Raw genomic sequence first — 26295 nt, 5'->3', positions numbered from 1 at the left:
CCAGCTGTTGCTTATTTGATAGGATTTAGGAAGTTGTGCAGCACAAGTCAAGACCAAGCCATTCATATGGAAAAGCAGCTTGGGTGGGCCCATAAGTTGGGTGGGGTGGAGTCTCTGGGGATCTCCAAGGCAGGTCAAACAGTGTTAGCCAGGTTGATGGAGTCTCAGAAATGGCACCAACTTGCCAGCTCAGTGCTCTATTGGAGGAGGGTTTAGAAAACTGACAATGGCCTCTGCTTGCCTTAATGTCGGACATCTCAGTCCCTGCCTTTATGCCACTGGTGCCTTTCAAGCTGCTACCACAGTGCTGGAGCTCAGAGGGAGTGAGTCTGAGTAGGTGAGTCCATGTGTGGGTTCTTTAAGAGAACTGCTTGGGGCTCCAGAAGTTTCTTCCACCGACTCAATCTCCCCTGGTTTTTGCAGCCAGAAGTTGTGAGGGCTTATCTTCCTGTCACTGAAATGCTGGGCTGGGGGACTGGTGTGGGGTTGGGACTCCTTGCTCCTGAGATATCCCTCCCGAATTTTTATTCACTACATGTGGGTGTGGGACAAGCTTTTTCTGTGTCTGTGCCCCTCCTACCAGTCTGAATAGATGTGGTTTCTTTAATTCTGTAGTTATCAGACTTCCATCCAACTTGATTTCTGACAGTTCTGAGTGATGATTGTTCTATATTTTAGTTGTAATTATGATGTGTTTGTGCAAAGAGGCGAGCCATGTCTGTCTATGGTGCCATCTTGACCAGAGTCAGTCCATGTCCTTTTTTATTTCCTTTGGATATATACTTAGAAGTAGAATTAATAGGTCATAAGGTAGTTCTAATTTTAATTTTTCAGATAACTTTCATACTGTTTCCCACAGTTTCTGTACCAACTTAGAGTCCCACCAATAATGCACACAGGTTCACTTTTCACCACATCCTCACCAACACCTGTTACTTTTTGTCTTTTTGGTGATAGTCATTCTGATAGGTGTAAGGTGATATTTCACTGGGGTTTTGGTTTGCATTTGCCTGATGATTAATGACGTTAAGCACCATTTCATGTAGCTGTTATCCATTTGGATGTCTTCTTTGGAGAAATGTCTGTATTCAGTTTCTCTGCCCATTTTTAAATTGGGTTGTTTCTTTTTGTCATTGAGTTAATGAGTAATTTATATATTTTAGATATATTAATTCACTATCAGATATGTGGTTTGCAAATACTTTCTCTCATTCCATAGGCTGTATTTTCAATTTGATGGCTTCCTTTTCTTTCTTTTCTTTTTCTTTTCTTTTTTACAAGACAAAAATTTAATGGAAATTGGTCAGTGGGTATGTTGTAATCCAAGAGGCAAAATAGTTACATGGGGATTGTATTAGCAATTTAAAATAAATGCTGAAGTAAATGTTACATATTGTCATCATCTGATTCATCTTCCTTCAAAGACTCCTTAGTGTATTTCTCCTCCTCTTCCCTTATATCTTTTGGAATGATTTCATGTCTTCCTTTAGTTATTTCACCAACCCAGCTGAGCTCCAGTTCAAAATCTTTATCCTTAACTTCATCATGTACTATGTAAATTATTTTTGCAACTTCTTTAACATCACGGCAGGTCATTTCTTTCATCTGAAGCTTTTCTATTTCTGTCTTTGCAGCTTGCCTGGCTTTGCCAATAGCACAGCCCCAATAACCATATGAAACACCGATGGGTCAGCCAGGTAGAGTTGTGCACCGTCATTCACACTGTAAGACCCTAACGTGAAACTGCAGCCAAAAGGTCTAATAGCTCTGTAGAGAGTATATGCATGTACATACATGGCCACTCTGTCTGCAAGATGTTTTAGTGTAATGTCATAGCCAAAGTTAGATCTAAAGTTGGAAGCTTCTTCTCTTGCAATGCCTGAATGAGCATCTGCCAACAAACCTGCTACTGCCATTCCAACATGCCAATCAACATTAAAAAGTTGTTTGTTGGAACCTTCATAGCATATTCAACTTGAAAAACTCTTCCATCAGGAGAGAATGTAGAGGCCAACAGGTCATACCCAGTGCCAATTGAGCTCATCCTGCTAAAACCAGCTGAACATGTAGTGATGGCTTCCTTTTCTATGCAGAAGGTATGTCTTTCTTTTCTTTTTAGCTTTTGAAATTTCTTGTAGTGAGCTTGTATAACATTTTATTAGCAGAAAAATCAGATCTTAAAAATGTCATTCTTGCTTCACATATACACCTCAGCCCTCAGATTATACCCTTCTCATTCCATCAGATCTGTGGCTCCCTCTCTCACTGTGGCTTTTTTCATGTGTGTCTGTGTGTTCCTCTAGTCTCTTCAGGAATCCTACTATTCTGCTTGGGTCTGAGCATCAGTGTCTCCAGTGGGCTGTAGTTGTTTTGCTGTCTACAGTACACTTGAGCAATTGGACTGAGACTAGAGGATTTCATTTCCCAATATTTTCTCCAGCAAGTGGCTGAGTTTGTATAAAAAAAGGTGTGTCATGTATAGCCTATCATGTAGGTGGTTTATTACTCTCTTTCCTTTTAATGTTATTTCTGTTTCCTTCCAATTCCCAAGTCATAAACTGTTCCCAGGCAAATTTAATTCTCTCTCATCGGTGTTGCTGTCCTATCTTATATGTTCCTTGTGTTGCTGTCCTATCTTATATGTCCCTTTGTACCAGTTTTCTCAACTTTGGCTGCAAATTGGAATTACCTGGGTGAGCTTCAGAAACTTAGGCCTAGGTCCCACCCTAGCAATTTTGCTGTAATTGGTCTGGTAGAAGCTGGGCTCAGGGAATCTTAAAGCTCCCCAGTGAGTGAGCTGGCAGCAAAGCTGAAAACCTCCTTCTCATGTCTCCCTGTAGTGTGGATCGTCACATGCATGGTGCATGTCAGTTTCTGGGTCCTAACCCTCCAACATCAAGAATGCCACCTAATAAAACAGTAGGTTCTAATCTGAGCTGGAGATAAAATGTAAGGGGCATATAATATACTTAATTAAGGACACATGAATCACAACAAAGCAGTATGCAAAGCTTTCTCAGAAAAGTGTGCACTTTCTCAGGTAACTTTTGCATTTAGGAGCCGTGCTACAAAGGGGCATATAGCCAATTAATTGATACATACACCTCTGGTAGTGTTAAGAAGATACATACTATATTGTATTAAGTCTTAAGGTAAAGCAATCAGTGCTGGTTTTCACCCATGAATGCAATTTTGTCTTCCTGCTGCTTTGGAAATACCACAAAACAATGCTACATGTGGGATTGAAATTAAATGTGTGGGGCTCTATGCTGTGTGAGACTGTTTAAGATGAGAGCAATTTGACCTAATAGTTGCTCTAGGCATATGCTGGCAGAATGAGGAAAACCCAGGAATGCCAGTTAGTAAGAGAATGTGTTATCAGAATTTCTGCCAAATACAGGGGTGAAATCTGGGAATGGAGTTATCTATAGTGCTCAAAACTACAGCCTCAAGGAACTGGAGTCACACAAAACCTCAATACTCAGGCCCTCGAAACAGCCTGTTACTTGCACAGGTCCCTCTCTGCCACTGGCTTCGGCAGGGGTCTGAGAACAGCCCTCCCAGCAGAGATGAGGTTTCTCACACTTTTCACTCTGCAGCCTGCACCACTGTAGAACTGCGGTTTTGTTCCATGTGGTGTGAACACAAAATTAGAAGCATGACTAAGGCAGTTGGCCTTGGATCTACACTGGGGTTTCAGTCCTCAGATAGATGTCCATTCTTGTCTCTAAGGAAGTAAGCATAACTCTTACCATCCTTGCTCTTGCTGGTACCCCCCACTCCCTTCCCTGTGGTTTCGGCAGCCTTCTGCTGAAGGACCCAGCTGTCTGTCTGCACAGGGGATGGAGGAGATCTGGCCTGTGTCACCACACACTCCTATTGCCAGGGCACAGTTGTGTATGGAGACATGGTCTCTGTGCTCCCGTAGGACCTAAAGGCCCTAGCTTCCGAAGGTTAGCTTGTTGCTACTCTGAATTTTTCAGACACAAAGACAGTGAGCAGAGCTGCCCACTGCCATGGTCAGAGTGAGGCCCATGATTATGGTCACTTCCTTCTGTCCCCAGCTCATGGCCAGCATCAACCTCTGCTGTAAATGGACTTCCTTCTTGGTGCACAGATGTAATTTTTGTTTCCTGTGGTGATTTCAGCCTGGATACTCAGACCCTCAGAATCCACCAAAATTAGTTCTTCATATGAAATCAATAATTTTCCTCTCCAGGCGTCAACTGGAAATTGAAGGTAAATTAATTTTGATTTTTCTTGGACAAGCTGCACGTCTTAATTGAGCTTCAGAGAGACAAATGTGGGGCTCTATAAAAGTGTCAGAAATTTCCATGTTTGCTTCTTACCTCTTGAACTGAGTTCAGATTCATCAAGATTTTTCTTTGAAAGTCACCACAATAAATACACTACCTAAGTCAGGAAATGAATCAGAAGTCAATGTTTTTGCTATCATTCCTTGACCTTCAGATTTTCCAGGTAAAGTTGTCTCAAGGGACTCTTAGTCTTTAATGGACTTTGTAAACTTCCTGAGTTTGAGGACTTTTAGACTGGGAATCTAGAGTACTTAAGTAATCCTCAACATTACTTTACTGGAATCAGAAAGTCCTTTGAGGGAACATAAAAACAGGCCCCATAATGGGAGGTTAGAGATAAAGAGAGAATCTTAAAAGCCATAAGAGAAAAGCAGTTACCTACACAGGAGTTCCTATAAGACTGTCAGCTGATTTCTCAAAAGAGACTGTGCAGACTAGAAAGGTTTGACTGAAGTATTCAGTCATGAAAAGCAGGAAACTATAACCAAGATTGCTGTACCCAGCAAAGATACAATGTAGAATACAAGGGCAACAAAGAGCTTCCCAAACATGAAAAATCTAAAGGAGTTCATCATCACCAAACCATTATTATATGAAATGTGAAAGGGACTTATTTAAGAAAAAGATAAAAACTATGAACAATAAAATAACAAAAAATACAAATCTACCAACAATTGAATTTAAAAAACAAACTAAGCAAACAAGAAGAACAGAGACAGAATCATGGATATGGAGAGTGTTTTGATGGCTGCCAGATGAAAGGAGGGTGTGGGGGAATGCATGAAGAGGTAAGGAGATTCAGAAGTACAAATAGATAGTTATAGAATAGCCATGAAGATGTAAAGTACAGTATAGTAAATAGAGTAGCCAAATAACTTGTACACATGACCCATGGACATGAAAATGGTGGGATTACCTGAGGGAGTGGGGGGTGCTGGGTGGAATGGGGCAAAGGGGGAAAAATCAGAACAATTGTAATAGCATAATCAATGAAATATAATTTTAAAAAGAACAACAACAACAAAAAAGAACGCTGCTGATGCACAAAGTGGCTCACTTAAAGCACTGTAATGAAGTGATTTTTGAAATCATGATGCCTGGGTTCAAATCTGTTTTATATCTAGGACTGTGACTTAACTTTTTTGAGCTTCTATTTCCTCCTTTGCATAGTAGTTGTGGTGTTGAAATAGGAATGAGAAAAGAAAGATGACGGCGGAGTAGGTAGCAGTGTTGCCTGCTTGCTCCCATTGTGGAAGGACTGGATTGTAAACACGGAGAGGAGTGAGTGTGGATTTCAGACAGCACGAACAGGGAAGGGAGTGTGGGAGCGGCATGAAGGAGGGCGGAAAGTTCGACCATGCTCTCCAGGCTGAGTCGCTGGGCCTCCCAGACCGGTGCCTCTGCTGTACCGCACCCAAAAGGGGCACCTACTGACCAGCTCATTAGCCAAGATCTGCTTGGAGGCTTCCCCCTGCCAAGGGCGCACTGACCAGCAAAGTCCCGGAGTGAGTCAGCAAGAAAGTTTGGTTGAAATAGCCAGAGGCATGGGAAGACAGTGAACAGTCTGGACTGTGAGAAACTGTATGAACTGAGTGTAGGTGGGGACTCCCTTGGCTGACAACCCTGGGCTGACAGCTCTGTGCTTTGGGCTTCACGCCAGGGCTCCACCAAACAAAGGGGCAGAGCAGAGCCAAGGAGAGGAGCCCATATGGGAAAGCTGCAGCAGAACTGCAGGCTTGGTAAGGACCCCAGGTGGTCATGTAGTGTGCGCAGGCATACAGGCAGGGACTTAAGCCGGTGCTGCAGCTTGGAGGCAACACAGAGACTTTTTAGGAGGAAGGGAGACAGGACTTGAGGCTGGGTAGAGACTATTAGCATGCATGCGCTGGCCCACCAGCAGAACAGAATTGCTAGACAAGCCTGAGGAGGGCTGAAGGTGCTGCAGGACAAGTGGGGAGGGGACTCAACTAAGTGCGGCTCACAGAGGAGCGGCGGCAGGCCCACAAGTGAGAGAATAGCAACTGCAGAATCAAGCTGGATTTCCTCACAGCCAGCAAGCCAGAAAAGATTTGAAACCCATGGAATTTTGACTAAGGGCAGATCCAAAAAAAGAAGATAGCACCCAAAGATTGTACTGGGTAAAAACCTCTTTCTTTAATCTGTTTCCTACTTTCTCTCCCTCCTATTCTTCTTCTTTAATTTTTGTTTGTTTGTTTGTTTTGTTTATCCTTCTCACACTAAACATATAGCATATAACTGCTATATAAACCTAATACTATATACTTCCACTTTCTCACTTCATTCTGCATTCTTCCTTCCCTTTTTCAACATACAATGTAAATATTAGTTACTGTCTCATATAGCCTTGACCCTACTTGCCACTATTATTCTTCTATCATCTTCCCTCTCAAAAATCATCTTTCTTTCATTTAAAACAACTCTTATCTGTTTCTCTTATAGTATAATAATCTTAACCTCTCTACATTTATATTAATACTGGCTCATTTTCAGCTGATAATGGGATTGTGGGTGGGATATATGTTGGAGGGTGTGGGTTTCTTGCCTGGGTTGTGCGTTTATGTTTGAACAGCATCTCCACAAAATAACTCAAGACAAGGTGGGTAGAGTGACTCATTCAACTAGCCAGAGGGAAGGATCCACCAAAGAGTAACTGAAATACAACCAGACTGCTTAAACAAATGGCATAAATGGCAACCCAAGAGCATCAGGCTCAGAAGATCAAAGAGACTACACCATTGAACCCCCAGGGCTCCTATAAAGAACCTCATATCACAAAAGCAGGAAATCAAAGCAGACGTATCTAATAAACAAAAACAAACAAAAAGAATCCAACATGGGGAGACACACAAACAACCTCCCAATGAATGGAAAAGAGGAATCCCGAGAAAGAGAGGTAGATGGAATAGACATAAGCCAACTATCAGACATAGAATTAAAAAAAAAAAAAAGGTTATAAAGAAGCTCAATTACCTTGACAATCTCAAAGAAAACTATGACAAACTCCAGAAAAATTATCAGCAACTTCAAGGAAACTACAAAGAATTTCAGGGAAGCTACAGGGAACTTACAGAGAACTACATCATCATTAAAAAGGACATTGAAACTATTAATAAGAACCAGGAAGAAATGAAGAATACAATTTCTGAACTGAAGAACACAGTAGAATCAATCAAAAACGGGCTAAACGAAGCAGAGGATTGGATCAGTGAGTTGAGGACAATGTAGAAAAAAACTCTCAGACAATAGAACAAAATGAAAAAAGTAAAAAAGAACAAAGAGAGTTTAAGAAAACTGCAGGACAACATGAGACTAAACAACATTAGAATCATAGGGATACAAGAAGGAGAAGAGGAGGAAAAATGGATAGAAAACCTGATTAAAAAGTAATGACAGAAAATTTTCCTAACCTAATGAGAGAAAAGTCATGCAAATCTAGGAAGCACAGAGGGTCCCAATGAAGATGAACCCAAAAAGGCCCTCTCCAAGGCACATCATAATTAAAATGGCAACATTCAAAGACAAAGCGAGAATCCTAAAAGCAGCATGAGAAAAACAGCAAATAATATACAAGGGAGCTCCGATAAGGCTATCAACTGATTTCTCAACAGAAACACTATAAGCCAGAAGGGAATGGCAAAAAAAATAAATAAATAAAAAATATGCCAAGCAATGAAAAACAAAGGCCCACAACCAAGACTACTCTACCGAGCAAGACTCTCATTCAAAATAGAAGGTGAAATAAGGAGTTTCTCAGACAAAGGAAGACTAAAAGAATACATCTCCACCAAATCAGCATTGCAAGAGATGCTAAAGGGAATGCTTTAAGAAAAAGAAGGAAAAAAGAGGGAGAGGAACATAGGTACAAAGGGAAATGAATAAATACCGGTCAATAAATGTAAATGGATTAAATGCTCCAATAAAAAGACATAGGGTAGCGGAAAGGATACGAAAACATGACCCACATATATGCTGTCTCCAATAGACACACCTCAAAACAAAAGCTTTACACAGACTAAATGCGAAGTGATGGAAAAAAGTATTCCAAGCAGATGGACATGAAGAAAAAGCTGGGGTAGCAATACTTATATCAGACAAAATGGATTTCACAGCAAAGGCCATAAAAAGAGATAAAGAAGGACATTTCATAATACTTAAGGGAACAATCCATCAAGAAGATCTAACCCTGGTAAACATACATGCACCCAACATAGGAGCACCCAAATATATAAGGAAAATACTAGAAGACTACAAGAAGGATATCAACAGCAATACACTCATAGTAGGGAACTTTAACACTCCATTATTAACAATGGACAGACCTTCAAAGCCCAGAGACACCAAGGATATTGAGGCATTGAACAACACACTAAACCAAATGGACTTAACTGATTTATATAGAACTTTTCACCTCAAAGAACCAAAATATTGATTCTTTTCAAATGCACATGGGACATTTTCAAAGACAGACCAAACGATAGGACACAAAACAAGCCTCAACAAATTCAAGAAAATTGAAATCATATAAAGCATCTTTTCAGACCACAGTGCCTTGAAACTAGAAATCAACCTCAAGGAAAAAAATCAAAGATATCCAAACTCATGGAGAATGAATAACATGATATTAAATAATGAATGGGTTAACAATGACGTCAAGGAAGAAATCAGGAAGTTTCTGAAAACTAATGATAACACACAACAGCCCAAAACCTATGGGACACAGTGAAAGCAGTCCTGAGAGGAAAGTTCATAGCAAAAGGATAGAAGAATCTCAAATAAAAAATCTAACCTACGGCTAAAGAACTATAACAACAACAACAAACAAAGCCCAGAGCAAGTAGAAGGAAGGAAATCATCAAGATCAGAGCAGAATTAAATGACATAGAGACTAAACAAACAATTCGAAAGATCAACAAAAGTAGGAGCTGGTTCTTTGAAAAAATAAACAAAATTTACAAGCCTTTAGCCAAGCTCATCAAGAAAAAAAGAGAGAGAACCCAAATAAACAAAATCAGAAATGAAAGTGGAGAAATCACGAACGATATCACAGAAATACAAAGGATGGTAAGAAATTACTGCAAACAATTGTATGGCAAAAACTTGACAACCTAGATGAAATGGGCAAATTTCTAGAAACATAATCATCCAAAACTGAGTCAAGAAGAAGCAGAAAGCCTGAAGAGACGAATAACAAAGAGTGAAATTGAAACAGTAATAAAAAAACTCCCAGCACACAAAAGCCCTGGCCTGGATGGCTTCACTGGTGAATTTTACAAAACATTTAGGGAAGAACTAATTCCTACCCTTCTCAAACTATTCAAAAAAAATCCAAGAAGCAGGAAAACTCCCAAATTCTTTCTATGAAGCCAGTATTACCCTAATTCCAAAACCAGGTCAAGACACAACAAAGAAAGAAAACTACAGGCCAACATTGCCACCGAACAGAGATGCTAAAATCTTCAACAAAATATTGGCAAACAGGATTCAGCAACATATTAAAAAGATCATACACTATGATCAAGCGGGATTCATTCCAGGGATGCAAGGATGCTTTAATATTTGCAAATCAATAAATATAATACACCACCTAAACAAAATGATAGACAAAAATCACATGATCCTATCAATAGATGCAGAAAAAGGATTTGATAAAGCACAGCACCCATTTATGATGAAAACATTCAGCAAAATGGGAATAGAGGGAGCATACCTCAACATAATTAAGGCTATATATAAGAAACCCGAAGCCAACATCATACTCAATGGACAAAAACTGAAAGCATTCCCACTGAGATCAGGAACAAGACAATGATGTCCACTATCTCCACTCCTGTTCAACATAGTGTTGGAAGTCCTAGCTATAGCAATCAGACAAGAAAAAGAAATAAAGGGCATCCAAATTTGGAAAGAGGAAGTAAAACTGTCATTATATGCAGATGACATGATAGTATACATAGAAAACACTACAGACTCCACTAAAAATCTACTTGATATAATAAGCAAATTTGGCAAAATAGCAGGGTACAAAGTAAATATATAGAAATCTAAGGCATTTCTGTACACCAACAATAAAATATCAGAGATAGAAACTAAAAAATAAAAATCCCATTTACTATAGCAACAAGAAAAATAAAGTACCTAGGAATAAACTTAACCAAAGAGATAAAAGACCTGTACTTGGAAAACTACGTAACACTGAAGAAAGAAATTAAGGAAGATACAAATAAATGGAAGCAAATACCATGTTCATGGATGGGAAGAATCAACATCATTAAAATGTCCATACTACCCAAAGCAATTTACAGATTCAACACAATCCCTATTAAATACCAGTTACGTATTTCACAGACCTAGAACATACTCCAAAAATGTATATGGAACCAAAAAAGACTCCAAATAGCCAAAGCAATCTTGAGACAGAAGAACACAGCAGGAGGAATCACAACACCAGACATCAAACTATACTACAAAGCCACTGTGATCAGAACAGTCTGGTACTGGCATAGAAACAGACACACAGATCAATGTAACAGAATAGAGAACCCAGAAATAAACCCAGGCGTATATGGTCAACTAATATTTGCAAAGGGGGAGGAAACATAAAATGGAATGAGAAGAGCCTCTTTAACGATTGGTACTGGGAGAACTGGACAGGGACATGCAAAAAAATGAAACTAGACCACCAACTTACACTACACACGAGAATAAACTCAAGATGGATCAAAGACTTAAATGTAACCTGTGGCATCATAAAAGTCCTAGAGGAAAACATAGGCAGGAAAATTTCAGATATCCTATGTAGCAATATTTTCACCAATATACCTCCTAAAGCAAGGGAAATAAAGGAAAGAATAAACAAATGGGTCTGTATCAAACTAAAGAGAAGGGGGATAAGCAGGAGAAGTGTCTAGTAAAGGAATATGTATAAATGACACATGGACATGGACATGGACAACGAGGTGGGGTATGACTGTGGGAGAAGTGGTGGGCTGGGGTGGGGGGAGCAATGGGGAAAAAAATGGGACAACTGTAATTGAAAAACAATAAAAAAAAAGAAATAGGGATGATATGCCTAAGGGGGTAGCGGGTGTGAACAAACACTTATTACTGTCTCCTTCCTTTTCATCATGGGCAACTGCAGTTGCCTTTCTGAATTTTTGTGGAATTAATGTGGAATTGCTTGGCTTATCTTAAAGGTGAATGCCCATGCTTAGATTGCTTGGTTGGAGTAGAGGGGATATGGAAACTTGAAATGCGTCTGTTGTTCTTGTGCTCAGTTGTAAACATGAACCTGGGCTCTGATCTACATGTTTAGGTTCTGATCATGAGCAGCCCTGAGAAGTCTGTTCTGTGTGATGAGTGTGTGTGACACATGCTTGGGGATGAGGACAGGAAGCACTGATGTCAGGCAGACTCCTCAGGTCTCTGACTTCCCTTTCTGGGTGAACACTGCATCAGCATGGGGAGAAAGGGTCTTCAGTGGATGAAGAGGACTCACATTATAGGAATTTGTTAGTGTCTTTCCAGTAGACTTACCACTGTCTAAGATGTGGTGATATCTTACTTGGAATTACAGCTGCATTCAACTGTAATACTCTTGTTTTTTTCTGTATTTGGGGGAGAGGGGCCTAAAATTTTATGAGTGTGTGGATATGGTCCAGAGACACCAGCTTGGAGTTTGGGTTACAGGGGATGAGGGAGCAAGCAGTGAGATAACAGAGAACAAAATTAGGTCATCTCTACCCCACCCCACCCCTGCACACACAGATTAAGTGTTTCAATTTTTCCTTTTATTCCTCGTAGCTAGACAGTGGCATGTCAATGATGGCTTTAGAGAGCTTTATTCCTATCTGAAAAACTCCTCTGTCCCTTTTCCTACTCCTTATATTAGCCTTCAAATAAATGTTCCTCTCAAGGAAAGCCAGTAAATTTGCAGGGCCAACTGAGCTCACCCCCCACCATGTCCTGCCTGCGGGGACACTTCTGGAGTGTCAGTGCTAACATTGGTCGTGTGCAAAACGAGCCTTCTTCCTGACTATAACGGTGTGGGCAATCACACTTCAGTGTCTGTTGCCAGTCCTGTGCCTCCAGGAAGGATGTACATTTCAGCTGCACTCAGGAGCTCTCCCTTCATAAGCATGTGCACGAGTGTTCCCAGCTCCTCTGTTCTGACAGGGTGGCTGCTTAGTCAGCTGTTCGTCAAAGCTCTCCTTCATGGTCTAGTTCTATAGTTCATATTAGCAAACTGAACTTTAAATTATTCCTCATATGTATTTAAAATTATAAATTGTGTAATACAGGGTGGGGCAGAAGTAGGTTTACAGTTGTGAGTATGCAAAACAGTTTATTATTGTATTATTATTTATTAATTGTATCATTTTCCATATGAACAACTGTAAACCCACTTTTGCTCCACTCTCTATAGCATATAACAAAACCGCATGTATCAATAAAGCTGTTTAGAATGAAGGCAAAATAAGGATATTTTATGATAAATGAAAAACCATATATATAATTTAAAGGACAGTAATCAGATGAGAGCCCATACACTCACCAACTAGAACCAAGCAGAACATTACACAACCCAGAAGTCTCTAGTCGCCCCCCTCCCACCACAGGTAACCACTGTCCTACGTGTTGTGTTAAAGGCACTGTGTGTATGTATGTGCCCCTAAACTAGATGTAGCTTACTTTCATCTGCTGACAGATTTATACATGGACTCACACAGCACATGTACTTCTTCAGCTCTGCTGTCTAGGCTGTGCTGCATGGACTCTTCACACTTGCCACTGCATTCAGACCTATTGTTTGCGTACAGTACAGTCACACACCAGTTCTACCACTGATGGCAGTTGACCTGTGTGATGTTTGGGGCTATTGTGGTCAGTGCTGATAAAAACATAATTACATTTACCTCCTGGTGCACCTGTGCATGGATTTCTCTAGAAGCATACTTAATAGAAGAATTGCTAGGCTGTAGAATCATGTATTTTCATCATTGATAGATAACATCAAACAATTTTTTTTCATCAGCAGAGTTAAGTTACAGATGGTCCATGTGTTACACACACTTGGTATTCTTCAGCTTATTAATTTTTGCCAGTATAGTAGGTGTGAATTCCCTGGCTGGTTTGGCTCAGTGGATTGAGCGTCGGCCTGCGAGCTAAGTGTCGCTGGTTCGATCTTCCAGTCAGGGCACATCAGAGAAGGAAAACTCTGACTCCAAAAAACCTCCGCTGCCTTGCAGCATACCTCTTCAGGGGAAAGGCTAAGGGAGTAAACCCCGACAGAAAATCCGGAGCCGGAGTCCCTAAGGCGGTTTGACGTTGTAGTCAACACCGGCAACTCCTGCGGCGCACCTGAAGCCAAGCTGTATCGACTCCGTCTTTCCCTTGGACCCTTCAGCTGCGAAGAGAGGGGGGGTCTGCTGCATGGGCAACAGCAGACCCTCCATATCACCCTGCCCAGGCTCTGTAGCTTCAGCTTCACTGGAGAGGACACTCCAGCGTCATCGCAAGATGTCGATTCAACACGGGAGGAGACAGATACCGTGTCACTCCCGAGTCGGACTGCACAACCATTCTCGGCGGTGCAGATAGACTCTTAGGAAGCTACACCATCGTCTCTCGAGATGGACGGCTGCCGACGACGACGAGTAGGTGTGAAATGGTATCTCAGCGTATGCATTTTCCTGACTGCTGATGAAGCTAAATAACATCCATTTTATGTAGCTGATAGTTCTGTGTGTTACTTGGATTCCTGGATAGTGGGGGTAGCTGGACCCCCTTCCCTCATTGCTTTTATCCCCCAGAAGACTAACTTGAGTGTCTTCACATGGTGGACTGTTTTCTAACAAGCAGTGAAAGAAGGCAAATGTCAATGTGAAGGCACTTTTTATTTTAAATTTTGATTTATTTATTGTTTTTCTATTAAAGTTGTCCCACTTTTCCCCCATTGCTCCCCCACCACACCCACCCCTTCTCCCACAGTCAATCCCCACCCTGTTGTCTATGTCCATGGGTCATTTATACTAGTTCCTTGACTAGAGCCTTCCCCTTCTTATCCCCCCTTCTTCTCTTGCCCCCTCCCCCCGGTCTCTGTTAGTCTGCTCCTTGTTTACATACCTCTGGTTCAATTTTGCTCGCTTTTTGTGTTGTTCATTAATTTCCTTTATTAGGTGATATCATATGGTATTTGTCTTTTGTTGCCTGGCTTATTTCGCTAAGCATAATTCTCTCTAGTTCCATCCATGTTGTCACAAATGGTAGGAGTTCCTTCTTTCTTTCTGCTGCATAGTATTCCATTGTGTAAATGTACCACAGTATTTTGATCCACTCATCTACAGATGGGCACTTAGGCTGTTTCCAGCACTTGACTATTATAAATAGCGCTGCTATGAACATAGGGGTGCATAGGTTTTTTCGAATTGGTGTTTCAGGATTTTTCGGGTATAATCTTAGCAATGGAATTGTTGGATCAAAAGGCAGTTCCATTTTTAGTTTTTTGAGGTAATTCCATAATGTTTTCCACAGTGGCTGCACCAGTCTGCATTCCCACCAACAGTGCAGTAGGGTTCCCGTTTCTCCACATCCTCACCAGCACTTGTTTGTTGATTTGTTGATGGTGGCCATTGTGACCGGTGTGAAGTGGTATCTCATTGTGGTTTCAGTTTGCATCTCTGATGGCTAGTGATGTTGAGCATTCTTTTATATGTCTATGGACCCTCTGTATGTCCTCTTTGGAGAAGTGTTTGTTCAGGTCCTTTGCCCATTTTTTAATTGGATCATCTGTCTGCTTGGTGCCGAGTCATTTAAGTTATTTATATATTTGGGATATCAAACCCTTGTCTGAGGTATCATTGGCAAATATGTTTTTCCATATGATTGGTCCCCTTTTCATCATGCTGATTTTTTTTTTTCTGAGCAGAAACTCTTTAGTTTGATGCAGTCCCATTTGTTTATTCCTTCCTTTATTTCCATTGTCCTAGGAGATATATTGGTGAAAATATTGCTACATAGGATATCTGAAATTTTTCTGCTTTTGTTTTTCCTCTAGGACTTTTATGGTATCACAGCTTACATTTAAGTCTTTGATCCATCTTGAGTTTATTCTGGTGTGTGGTGTAAGTTGGTGGTCTAGTTTCATTTTTTTGCATGTCCCTGTCCAGTTCTCCCAGCACCAATTGTTGAAGAGGCTCTTCTCACTTCATTTTATGTTCCTTCCCCTTTTGTCAAATATTAGCTGATCATGTAGACCTGGGTTTATTTCTGGGTTCTCTATTCTGTTCTATTGATCTGTATGTCTGTTCTTATGCAAGTACCAGACTGTTTTGATTACAGCGTCTTTGTTGTATAGTTTGATATCAGGTATTGTGATTCCTCCTGCTGTTTTCTTCTTCCTCAAGATTGCTTTGGCTATTTGGAGTCTTTTTTGGTTCCATATAAATTTTTGAAGTATTTGTTCTAGGTCTGTGAAATATGTCATTGGTATTTTAATAAGGGTTGCATTGAATCTATAAATTGCTTTTGGTAGTATAGACATTTTAATGTTGTTGATTCTTCTTATCCTTGAACGTGGTATATGCTTTCATTTATTTGTATCTTTCTTAATTTTTTTCTTCAGTGTTATGTAGTTTTCTGCATACAAGTCTTTTACCTCATTGATTAAGTTTATTCCTAGGTACTTTATTTTTCTTCTTGCTCCAGCCAATGGGATATTTTTTCTAGTTTCTATCTCTGATATTTTATTGTTGGTACTTTTTAAACCTCCGTTTGCAAGTCACATGGCCATGGAGGCTGAAGTCTGTGTGGGAAAGAGCAGGCATGAACCAGTGGGAGGCATTACTGTGCAGCCCACCACAACAGCCACTGCCTGTTTTTCTTCTGCATTGAGGGTCTTTTATGTTTATTGGTAGGAGTTCTTTAAATATTCTAGATACTGATTCTTTGATAGTTATGCATGCTGATTTTGTATCAATAAAAGTTCTTAATTTTAATAAATGAGGTGAACAAAATAATTACAATAATGATATGTTTACTAGGATGAATTTAGAAAACTATACATTGTAAAGTAAACATAGAAAACTTTATCTCCAAGGAGGAATTGGGAACAAATTACTAAAACTTAACAAATTTAATTTCTGCATCTGTTGTAATTTAGTAATTAGCTATTTTAGAAAAAGGGCCTACATCAATATTTAGGATTTTAGGAGTTTTGAAGCCCATGGGAAAAATCAACTCAGTGTTGGTTAGGTAGGGCACAAAGTTGGATCAGTTACCTAAAGTGAATTCATTAAGTGCAACAATAAGAGTAATTGTTTTAAAATGTCCTTTTTAAAAAATTTAAATCCACCTTGTTTGTTTAGGAATATACCTTGTGTTCTGTTTAACTTGGTTTTCTTTACAAAATTATCTTTGAATATAGAATTTTATATACTCAAAAATATGAAGTTTCTAAATGGTTTTTAAAAACACATTGGGATGTTAAGAGGATGGGTATTAAGGTTTTAGATTTGACTTCGCTTCCCTTTGTTCTTGAATAAGCAAAAATTTCCACCTCTGCCACCCCTCCAAAAAGGAAGATAAATATTTGAACATTATAATAAAAAAGGATGTTTGGGCTTAATTTAGAAATTTTATAGTTTCCAACAGAAGCAGAACTTATTCAAAATTTACTGAATTTAATTATTACATCTAAAAAGATTTGCCTGTGTTCATTTCTGGAACTTTCACTATGGTTACTTTGCCTTCTTGCAAGTCTTCAGTTTTGACTGCTTCATAGGATGACGAGCTGTCGCAGTTTGCCTAGGACTGAGCAGTTCCCTGGGACATGGGTGCTAAAACTGGGAACACACTAGGGAAACTGGAACTAGTTGGTTACCCTTTTTTCCGGAATTTCAAAAAACAAAATTCTTTGTTTCAGGGTTGTACTCATACTTCTAGTCCATCAGTTGACCATGGCTCCTCCTGTGGCCCATTTCTCATACGTTAGAATGTGACACTAAGTGCTGCAGCCATGTAGTAACAAAGGAGAGAGCAGGGCTGGCAGGGTGGTCAAGATGAGCTTCATCCTTAGTCAGCAGTTAGTGGCCATCCATCCTACTGAGATCACTTGCATTTGCCTAGTTCTTGAAGTTCAGAAAGCACTTTCAGAGAAGTGACTTCTACCTTCTTGGCTGCCTTGTGGAGCCTTATGGGTATGAGGCCTTAGGCAAGTCCTTAACTCTTTGCCTGTCAGGGCAGAGCCCTGTATGTTTCCCCAGGAGGCACTAGCCTTGCCATACAGGCACCCTGAAGCCCTAGTTCCAAGCCCACAGCCCCCTGGGAACAACAGAGCAACCCTGGTTTGAATTGTGGAAAAACAGATGAAGTTGGCTGTGGTGGACTGGGGACCAAGTAAGGACTGTGGTAGAGAAAGTCTTGGCCTCTGAACCTGCCACACCTGGGCTTTGGTTCCAGCTCTGTGCTATTGTGGACAAGCTGCTAAACTTGCATCTAGAAAGTGGGCTTGGAGACATCCTTCGTGTAATGCGCTGACCCAAACAAAGGAGGTGATTGTGGATGAGACCTGGTGGGTCATCTAGGACCAAAAGAAGCATAGGGGAGAAACTGCCTGCAGCCACCCAGAGGATACACTTTTGATCCTGTACAGTAGTCCCATCTGACCATCCCTGTGAAAGAACAAACTTAAGCTTCAGGACTTCAGGTGACCTTATACTGTGTTCAAACAAGCCTAAGTACATGGTCCAGAGGGAGGGAGTTTTTCTCCTCCTCTCAGAGAATACTGAAGGTAAAGGGACTCCACTGGATGGCAGGATGCCTTCTCAGCCCCAGCCTGTCTAGTTCTATGATAGGAAGGTTTGCTTATGGGCCTTCTCAAGCCTGAGGTGTGCCTTTGTTCTGCATAGTAAAGTGTGGACCTCCCTTTTGAGGAGGCTGGTCTGCAGGCAGGGGCGCAACAGCGGAGGATTGTCTGAAATGGCTTACACACGTAACTCTTTCTGCCAAGGAGGCCTGCTGATGCCCAGTAGTCCCGTGCAGGGAGATAGTTAGTACTCCACTATGTAGGCCTCTGTTATCCAGGTTTGGTTTAATCAAGCCCAGGTAGGACCTTCCATTTGTAGTGGCTCAGATATAGGGAGAGAATCCCTCAGCTGATGGCTTTTCCTGTTATGCAAAGTATTGATGAGAAGGTGACTGTCCCCTCCTGGGGTCCAGGGCAGCTTCCCTTTTCATATTGTGCTGAATCCACAGCAGTGCACTAATCAATCATGAAGATTGCATTTGCTTGTTTTCAATGTATGATAGCAGAACAGTAAAAGGTGCTGCTTATGGAACTGAACTGGCAGACTACAGGTATCAAGGAAGGGGTACTTCCTGGCTTTGAAAATATCAGATGCTATAAAAGTGCTGCTTGTGAGATACCTTAAGTTGACCAAGATGCACACATACCTCCCTGCCCTATGTGTCCCTAGCTACAATATCCAGATGCCTCTGAGCTAACAACTGGAAGTTGTAAGACACCAACAGATGTGTTCATGCGGCTGTAAGAAGTCTTACCTGCTGTGTGATCCTCTTATACTCTGGCTGTAACAGTGTAGTGACAGTGTGGTTAGCCTCTTTGAGAAGCACGTCAAGGTTAGGACCCTGCTAGGTGGGCAGTAAGCCCTTTGCAGCTTCCCTTACTCATTACACACAGCAGGACCCCTGTGCTTCCTTCCATCCTGCTCCCTGTGAAGGTGTGGGCCACCCAGGCTGGCTATGTGGATGTGTGTGTCCCTCACAGACAGACAGGGGTTTTGTTCATTCAGCCTGGAATCAAGAAAATCATGTCTGTGCCATTTAGCTTCAGTCCCATTGACCAAAATCCATGCCACTTCACGCCAATATTTGCTGTGCAGGAAACCTGGGTGAGGAAGAGGCAGCCCCACTTTGAGCCAGTTATGACATGGCAAGGAAAACACGTACCATTGGACAGAGTTGGCCCTCCACCCGGGGCCCAAAGCAGCTTCTGTGCGGTAGGCACAGAGTGGGCCTAGGGAATGAGTGATACTCTTGGGGACACTGTGGGGTGGAAAGGGCCTGGGAGCCTGCGCCTTGCCCCACAGTGTCCACAGATGTCTTTTGGGGTAGCCCACCTGCCATTCAAGAAACACCTAAAGAGCAGATGGGGAGGTCTCTGATTCCTTGCCTGTGACAGTTATGCAGCATGTTTCCAAATGTCTGAGCAGGGCCAGGGGCTGCAGTGGGTTAAATGCCAGTGAAGTTGTAGTTGGGGCTCATGTTTTATGTCCATCTGTCACTCTCGTGGGAATAGCAGTGAGAGTTTCTTGTGTGCCGCGAGACTAGTGACCACTCCCCTCACACACTTTGCCCAACATCTGAGTTCCCATAGCACTCTCCACTGCATCTTTAGAAACCTCCAAGCAGGCAGGTGAATGACCCTGTCCTGAGAGTGGGTGGGGGTCCAGCCTGGGTTCAATATGCAAGGGGAAGAGAGGTTGGGGCTCTTAAGAGAGCTAAAATGGTGTTTCCCTTGGGGGTATTGCAGGGTAATAAATAAGAAAACAAAACAGGACTCTAATCTTCGATAAGTCCATCTATAAACTCCTCATATCCAGCCACTAGTTTGTAATTATCTCCCCCTGTTGAGTACCCACACTTACTAACTGGGTAATTCAACTTGCCAGTGAAAATATATGACCTTGTAACAATCTGCACTATTGACTGTATGGCAGTTTAAGTTCACAAGTATTTACATCCTATTTCTTCCCTTGATTTTACTTGGAAGTCAGAGACCGTTGCCCTTTGCATTTTGAAATCCCCCAAACACTAATGTGATTCTGTCACTGCCCTGTCTGAAAATTGCCTAGAGAGGATGACAAATCCCACTTTTATGAAAGCAGCGCCATGTGTGCATTTACTAGTTACTAGTCCTGTTGAATGGGCATGTATTTAAAATTTGGCTTAATGAGAATTGGTGCAAATGGTAGGCATTTGCAGGCCTTCATCACAGAGCAAACAGTGTTTGGGAGCTGGGAATGCCATGGAGGCCAGTTACGTTAACCCTGTAGGCCACGCTTTGTTAAATGTTGCTGTACTCTGCTAACACAAGAGACATTCTGATAATTAAATGTCATATGTATTAAAAATACTTCCATGGATATGCAGCATTGTACTTTATGGGTCAGGAGGAAAGGCTACAGGGTGCTACAAAGCCAGGTTACCTAGCAAAACAAAGTGTTGCCAGAATAGGAAGAGTTCAGCTGACGAGCTGCCCTGACAGGCTAAGAATGCACAGCCCACAGGCACTTCTGGGCTTCGGTGCCGGAAATACCTGGGTGACTAGGGAGTTGGGGTCTTTCCCATTAGATCACTATTGTAATTTTCTAAGGAAGTATTATTAAAGAAGACCATTATTAAGATTCTGAAAGCTTGCAGAGAAACCATTTGGCTAGTGGGTTTTGTAAATGTGAGAGATAAATGTGTCCAGTGACCATAATTTAAAAGTACCAGACAGACATGATAATGTGAACCAGGAGCTCCTTGCCACACACTGGGGTCAGTCCAGCCTGACTGCAGAAGCTTGGGGTCACCATCATCAAACCCTGCTTTTGATGCCCTGGTGACCTCTCGTGGCACCCTGGAGGATCCCCAGGTCCAGAGGGCAGCACTTACAGGTCCCACTCTTTGCAGACAGGTAAACCTAGCCAGGCCCTGCCCTTCCAGCTTGGGATTAGAGGCTCATTTATGCTTCATTCCCTCAGAGATTTCTAAAGAGTAAGTAATTAAGTGGCTGGAACATGAAGACTTTAAAAAGCCTCTTGTGGGTTAGGATGTTGAAGCATGGAAATATTCATTCTATATGTTTTTTGTTCTTTTTCCATGTAGAGACCAGCAGAAAATTTGCTCAGAATTTTCATTACCTGAGCAAAACCAATAGATGAACTTATTCTCCCAGGGAGGCTCCTTAGGGAGGACACATCACTAGAGATGGCTGTGAGCTATGACATGTTAGTGTCCTTGATATGGAGCATTTAGTAGCTTCACGTGATCTGTTGAGTACTCCCTGTCCTCTTCAACACAGTCATCTCCTGAGTCTGTGCATGCTCCCCAACTCTCTCAGGTAACCATACTAGCTTGTCCTTATATAGTGCCCCAGGATCAGTGACAGATCCTGGGGTCTTGTGGTGGTGGTTGCCACATACCCTGGTTTTAAACTACCAACCACTTTGAGATGTGAGGGGAGTTTTAGGCACCTCTTGTCAGGAAAACCTTGCTTGAAATAGATCAATTCTAGGTTTCATTTCCCCTGGAACCTTCTTATAGATCTGGAAGTCTCCCTTGGCAGCTTGATGGTTTATGGCACTGCAGACCCTTCATGGTTGCACCATTTCTTGGGTTGGCCAAGAGGGATGATTGGTCAGTAACTGCTCTAGGGGACCCAGAGTGTCCTGGCTTCCCCTGGGTCTTCCTCTTCTGGCTGTCCTCAGGAACAAAGATCAGGCCTTGGAGAGCAGCAGGCCCACCTTTCATGCCCCAGGGAAATGAGAAGTTCTTATCACTATTCAAAACAGAAAAATGCAGTGCCCTAGGGTTTGGTTACAGAGAAATCTGATCCTTTTTGGACTAACTTGAGGACAATTTTATTTTAATTTTAAATATTAGTGTGTATTCTGATCTGTTTATATGAGTAGGTGTATTTTGAGGGTGATAAATTGTAAAGAACTTGGTGGGAGAAGGAAGTTCATGTCCATGACTTGGGGGTGAGCAACAAGGCCTGCATACACATCCCCTGTTCAGCCCGGGGACTTTGGGTGAAGTCTTTAGCACTTAGCACAAGTCACCCTTACCACTTTAGGCTCCCTGAGATCAAGTGCTTGAACTGCCATCAGAACTCCAAGACTTTCATTGATGCCCTTCCTCCAGCATCAATGGTCACTATTGGACGAGGCTCTGTCCTGCGACAATAGGCTCTGCGCATGGGGCAGGGAATGCAGTGGGAGAAGGGACTTCCTGGGCAGAGGTCATGGCCAGTCCACTCACAGGAGCCTCTGCCCATGAGATCAGAGGTCCAAAGAGCATTCCTCAGCCAGCTCCCAGCCCCCATGAGACCATAGCTAGCCCAGCCCAGCCTCAGTTCAAGTCCTCTGGCCCTTTTCCCTCTTCCCAGTGGGGGTGGGTTTGATGACCCCAGATCGCCGCTGCTGCCCACCCCCTCTGCCCCCGGCATCATCTCTGGACACTGAGGAGGAGCTGCCAGGTGCTTGCCTCAGAATTGATGGGCTTTGAGTGAAGCCCTTTGATTTGGTGGGTGCTTGCTTCACTTCAGACTGAGTTTCCTGCTGCTTGCTCACTAGTTGTTCATATTTTCTGAGTGCAGGAAGAATTCTAGCTTAAGTGTCTTGAGCCTGAGACTAGGGATCCTATGTCAGCCCCTCAGTATTTTATAATTACTCAATATATAAATGATTGCAGAGTTGTCGATAAATGAAGTGTCAAGGCCAGTGCTACATCATGTTGTAAGATCTGAAGGCAGGAGTTAAAACCAGGAGAAAGTCAGGAGTCTGGGTGGTGTTTAACTTCATGATGGAAATGATAACAGCGGTCACTGTGGGCCTCGTAGGGGCTGGCAATCTCCAACTCCTTTCTGTGCATTGCTCACCCAGTGCCCTCCTCAGCTCAATAGCTCGCCCTTGTTATTACCCCCCTGTTACAGAAGGGAAAACTTAAGCACAGAGAGCTCGAGGAACTTGCTGAAGTCCAAAGAGCCATGTTGGCCTCCATGTCTGACCAAAGCTGGGCCTTACCCCTCAAGCCTCACCTGCTCTGGGCATTCTGGAATGCAGTTTCTTCACTTTGCATTGGCAGATTATTTCCAAACATCTCAGGCTCTCTTTCTTGCAAAATTCTTGTAAGACTAGGTTTTTCTTTGTGGGGGGCTTTGCATCATGGAGAGTCTCATGGTTTGCATTTGAGACATCACCACTTGCAAGTCCTTTATACCCAAAAAGGGAGCTTAGGAGCCAATGAAGAAACAAGTGTAAAAGACTTTTCTTTCAGGCCTTCCCTTCCCTTGATCACTGAGCAGTGGCATAGCCCCAAGTGCTTCATTAACAACATACTAATGTGTATATTAAAAGTAAAGTGGATAATTCAATTGTGGGTTATTCAAGTAAAAAAAAAAGCAAATGTGTGCACACTTGTGTGCAAGAGCTTCAGGGAAATTTGTCACACATTATTTAATCACCCTCCAAATATTCAGTTCTGTTTGTAGTCTGATGCTCAATCCACTGAGCCACACTAGCTAGCACCCTCCAGATATTCAGAGCTGAAGACCATTGCTAAGGACAGGGTGATTTATCGCCACTGAGCAGTAAAGGTTATGTCTATAAGATAATTTATGAATAAATGTGCATAAACAGAAACTTTTATTTTATTTATTTATTTATTTATATAAGTATATTTTATTGATTATATTGTTACAATAGTTCCAATTTTTCTCCTTTGCTCCCCTCTGCCCAGCACCCCCCCTCCCCCAACAAGCCCCCCTCCCCAAGTCCATGCCCATAGGTCGTACATACAAGCTCTCCTGCCTTACCCTTTCATATATTCTTCTTTAAAAAAAAAAATTAATTAGTTAATTATCTTAATAAAAAATAACAGTCCCTCCCTCTCAGACTTAAAACCCTTTATAATCTTATAAAGGACCATGGGCGAAGGTCTTGAGCTCCTCTAGCTGCTTCAAGCTGGACATGGTCGTCGTCCTACCTACCCTTGGGTCCAGAAATCCCTGATAAGAGTGGGGGTGTGGAGACAGGGGTGGCCTTCCCACATGGGGAAGGATCATGCAGACTCCAGGTCAGTTGGCTTTCCCCAGACAACGGCATGGTTGATTTTAAAGGCTGGTATCCTTGTTGTATTCTGGAGGCAACAGATTTGGCAATAGGGTTAAAAGACATCATCCAATCCATAACCACTAGATGACAAAAGGCAGGTATTAATTTTTCAATGTCCCACATTAGGGAAAAGAAGGGCTTCTTTGGAGGAAGGTGTGCCATGCACATCTCACCTGTCCAAAACCCTTTTGCCCATTATACTTAGTTTGGGCTGAGGGAAATAGTTTAGGTTTCCCCCCTCTCAGACCTCTGGGCCCTTTCTGTCCAAGCCATTAGGATAGAAAAGAGAAACCAGTTTTAAAGCGAAGCCCACAGACCACCCCATTCTTCACCAACCCAGCCACCTAGTTCAGCCAAACCATTGAGTCTCAGGAGGCAGCGCTGCAGACAGGATTAAGTGAGGCATATACGTACAGACAATCACTCAGGTAATGAGATCACAGGCTTATGCCCTTTGAAAACAGAAAACACATGTGAATTTATGCAGCATAACCCACAAACAAGTCTGTAAATCTGTAGGACTGTCTTATCGGAAAGACATCCAGGTGCAAGGCATTTGACATTCTTCTTCCCTGTAAATTAAACATCTTTGATAATACCACAGACATAGTTTAATTTTCAAATCAAAACAAACTTTAAATGAAGATAAATTTTAAAGACGGTTAGCTGTACTACTTTATAGTCTACCACTGAGCATTGTGATTTTCCTTGAATCACGATTTTTCTCCCTAAGATTACCCTCCTTGTCATTAAAGGGACGGCATTAAGTCCATTTTTAATTTATCCTGAATTTATCCTGTTCATTTGCATAAACACAACAAGAGCAGAAAATGATCACTTATGATCTTCTGCTCTGCTGGAACTTACGCAAGGAACATTTAGGGTGACCTTCAGTCTGCTCTTCAGGGCACAGAAGCAGAACCACATACCTGGCATTCAGCCTTGCCTGTAAACACCTTTCTTTTCCAAGTCCTTCTGGTTTTCCATTGTGCCTTAAGGTCCCTTCTAGCCATCTTTTAGGAAAACAACCTTCATTCCTTTCCTGGAAAGATTGCCATGGACGGCACATCCAACCAAGGTACCAGGCCTTTTATCTCATGGGCTTTTATTACCTTTGAAAGTCAATCCCAGTTCCTCAGGGCTTTTTGGTAACAACCAGAGCCCAAGCATGTCTCCTTTAGGCATGACATTCCAGTCAAAGTCTTAGTCAAAAAAACCTCTATCAACAACTGGTCTTATTAGTTTTATGCAAAGAAACTTATGTCATTACTTGTTTAGAATGCCAAACTCTGGAGGGATTGAATAGGGAGAAAAATATACAGTGTGAAGGAAAATCCTTGTCCTTCTAATATTCACTGAACTTGCATTTCCATTCTTTATATTTTTATTTTTCCCCCACTAAAATTTTGTTTGTTTGTTTGTTTTTCCATTACAGTTGTCCCACTTTTTTCCCCCTCTTGCTTCCCTGCACCCTGCACCCCCTTCTCTCACATTCAGTCCCCACCCAGTTGTCCATGTCCATGGGTCATTTATACATGTTCTTTGACTAGACCCTTCCTCTTCTTACCCCCTTCTCTTCCTTCCATCTCCCCCTTTGTTCCTGTTAGTTTATTCCTTGTTTACATACCGCTGGTTCAATTTTGTTCATTTGTTTGTGTTGTTCATTAGTTTCCTGTAATAGGTGATAGCATAAGGTATTTTTCTTTCGTTGCCTCGCTTATTTCACTAAGTATAATTCTCGCCACTTCCATCCATTTTGTTGCAAATGGTAGAAGTTCCTTCTTTCTTTCAGTACTTATTCATTGTCATTTCCCCCCTTTGTACTCGTGTTCCTCTCTGTCTGTCTCTTTCTTCATCTTCTTAAAGCAGACCCTTTAGCATCTCTTGCAATGCTGGTTTGGTGGAGATGTATTCTTTTACCCTTCTTTTGTCTTGGAAACTCCTTATTTCACCTCCTATTTTGAATGAGAGTCTTGCTGGTTAGAGTATTCTTGGTTGTAGGCCTTTGTTTTTCATTACTTGGAATATATTTTGCCATTCCCTTCTGGCTTGTAGTGTTTCTG

General features: G+C 41.8%; 1 protein-coding gene and 1 pseudogene across 1 annotated transcript in view; one reads left to right on the top strand and one right to left on the bottom strand.

Annotated features, from left to right (window-relative positions):
• Positions 1 to 26295, top strand: part of SH3RF3 (SH3 domain containing ring finger 3) — a 70088-nt gene that overhangs the window by 24000 nt on the left and 19793 nt on the right. The gene's annotated exons all lie outside the window — the stretch shown is intronic.
• On the bottom strand, positions 1327 to 2053 carry LOC150015599 (proteasome subunit alpha type-3 pseudogene; annotated as a pseudogene).

The sequence above is a fragment of the Furipterus horrens genome, unplaced genomic scaffold (genome assembly GCF_987537825.1).
Source record: "Furipterus horrens unplaced genomic scaffold, mFurHor1.1.pri manual_scaffold_3, whole genome shotgun sequence".
Lineage (NCBI taxonomy): Eukaryota > Metazoa > Chordata > Mammalia > Chiroptera > Furipteridae > Furipterus > Furipterus horrens.
This window is presented reverse-complemented; position numbering and strand designations above follow the sequence as displayed.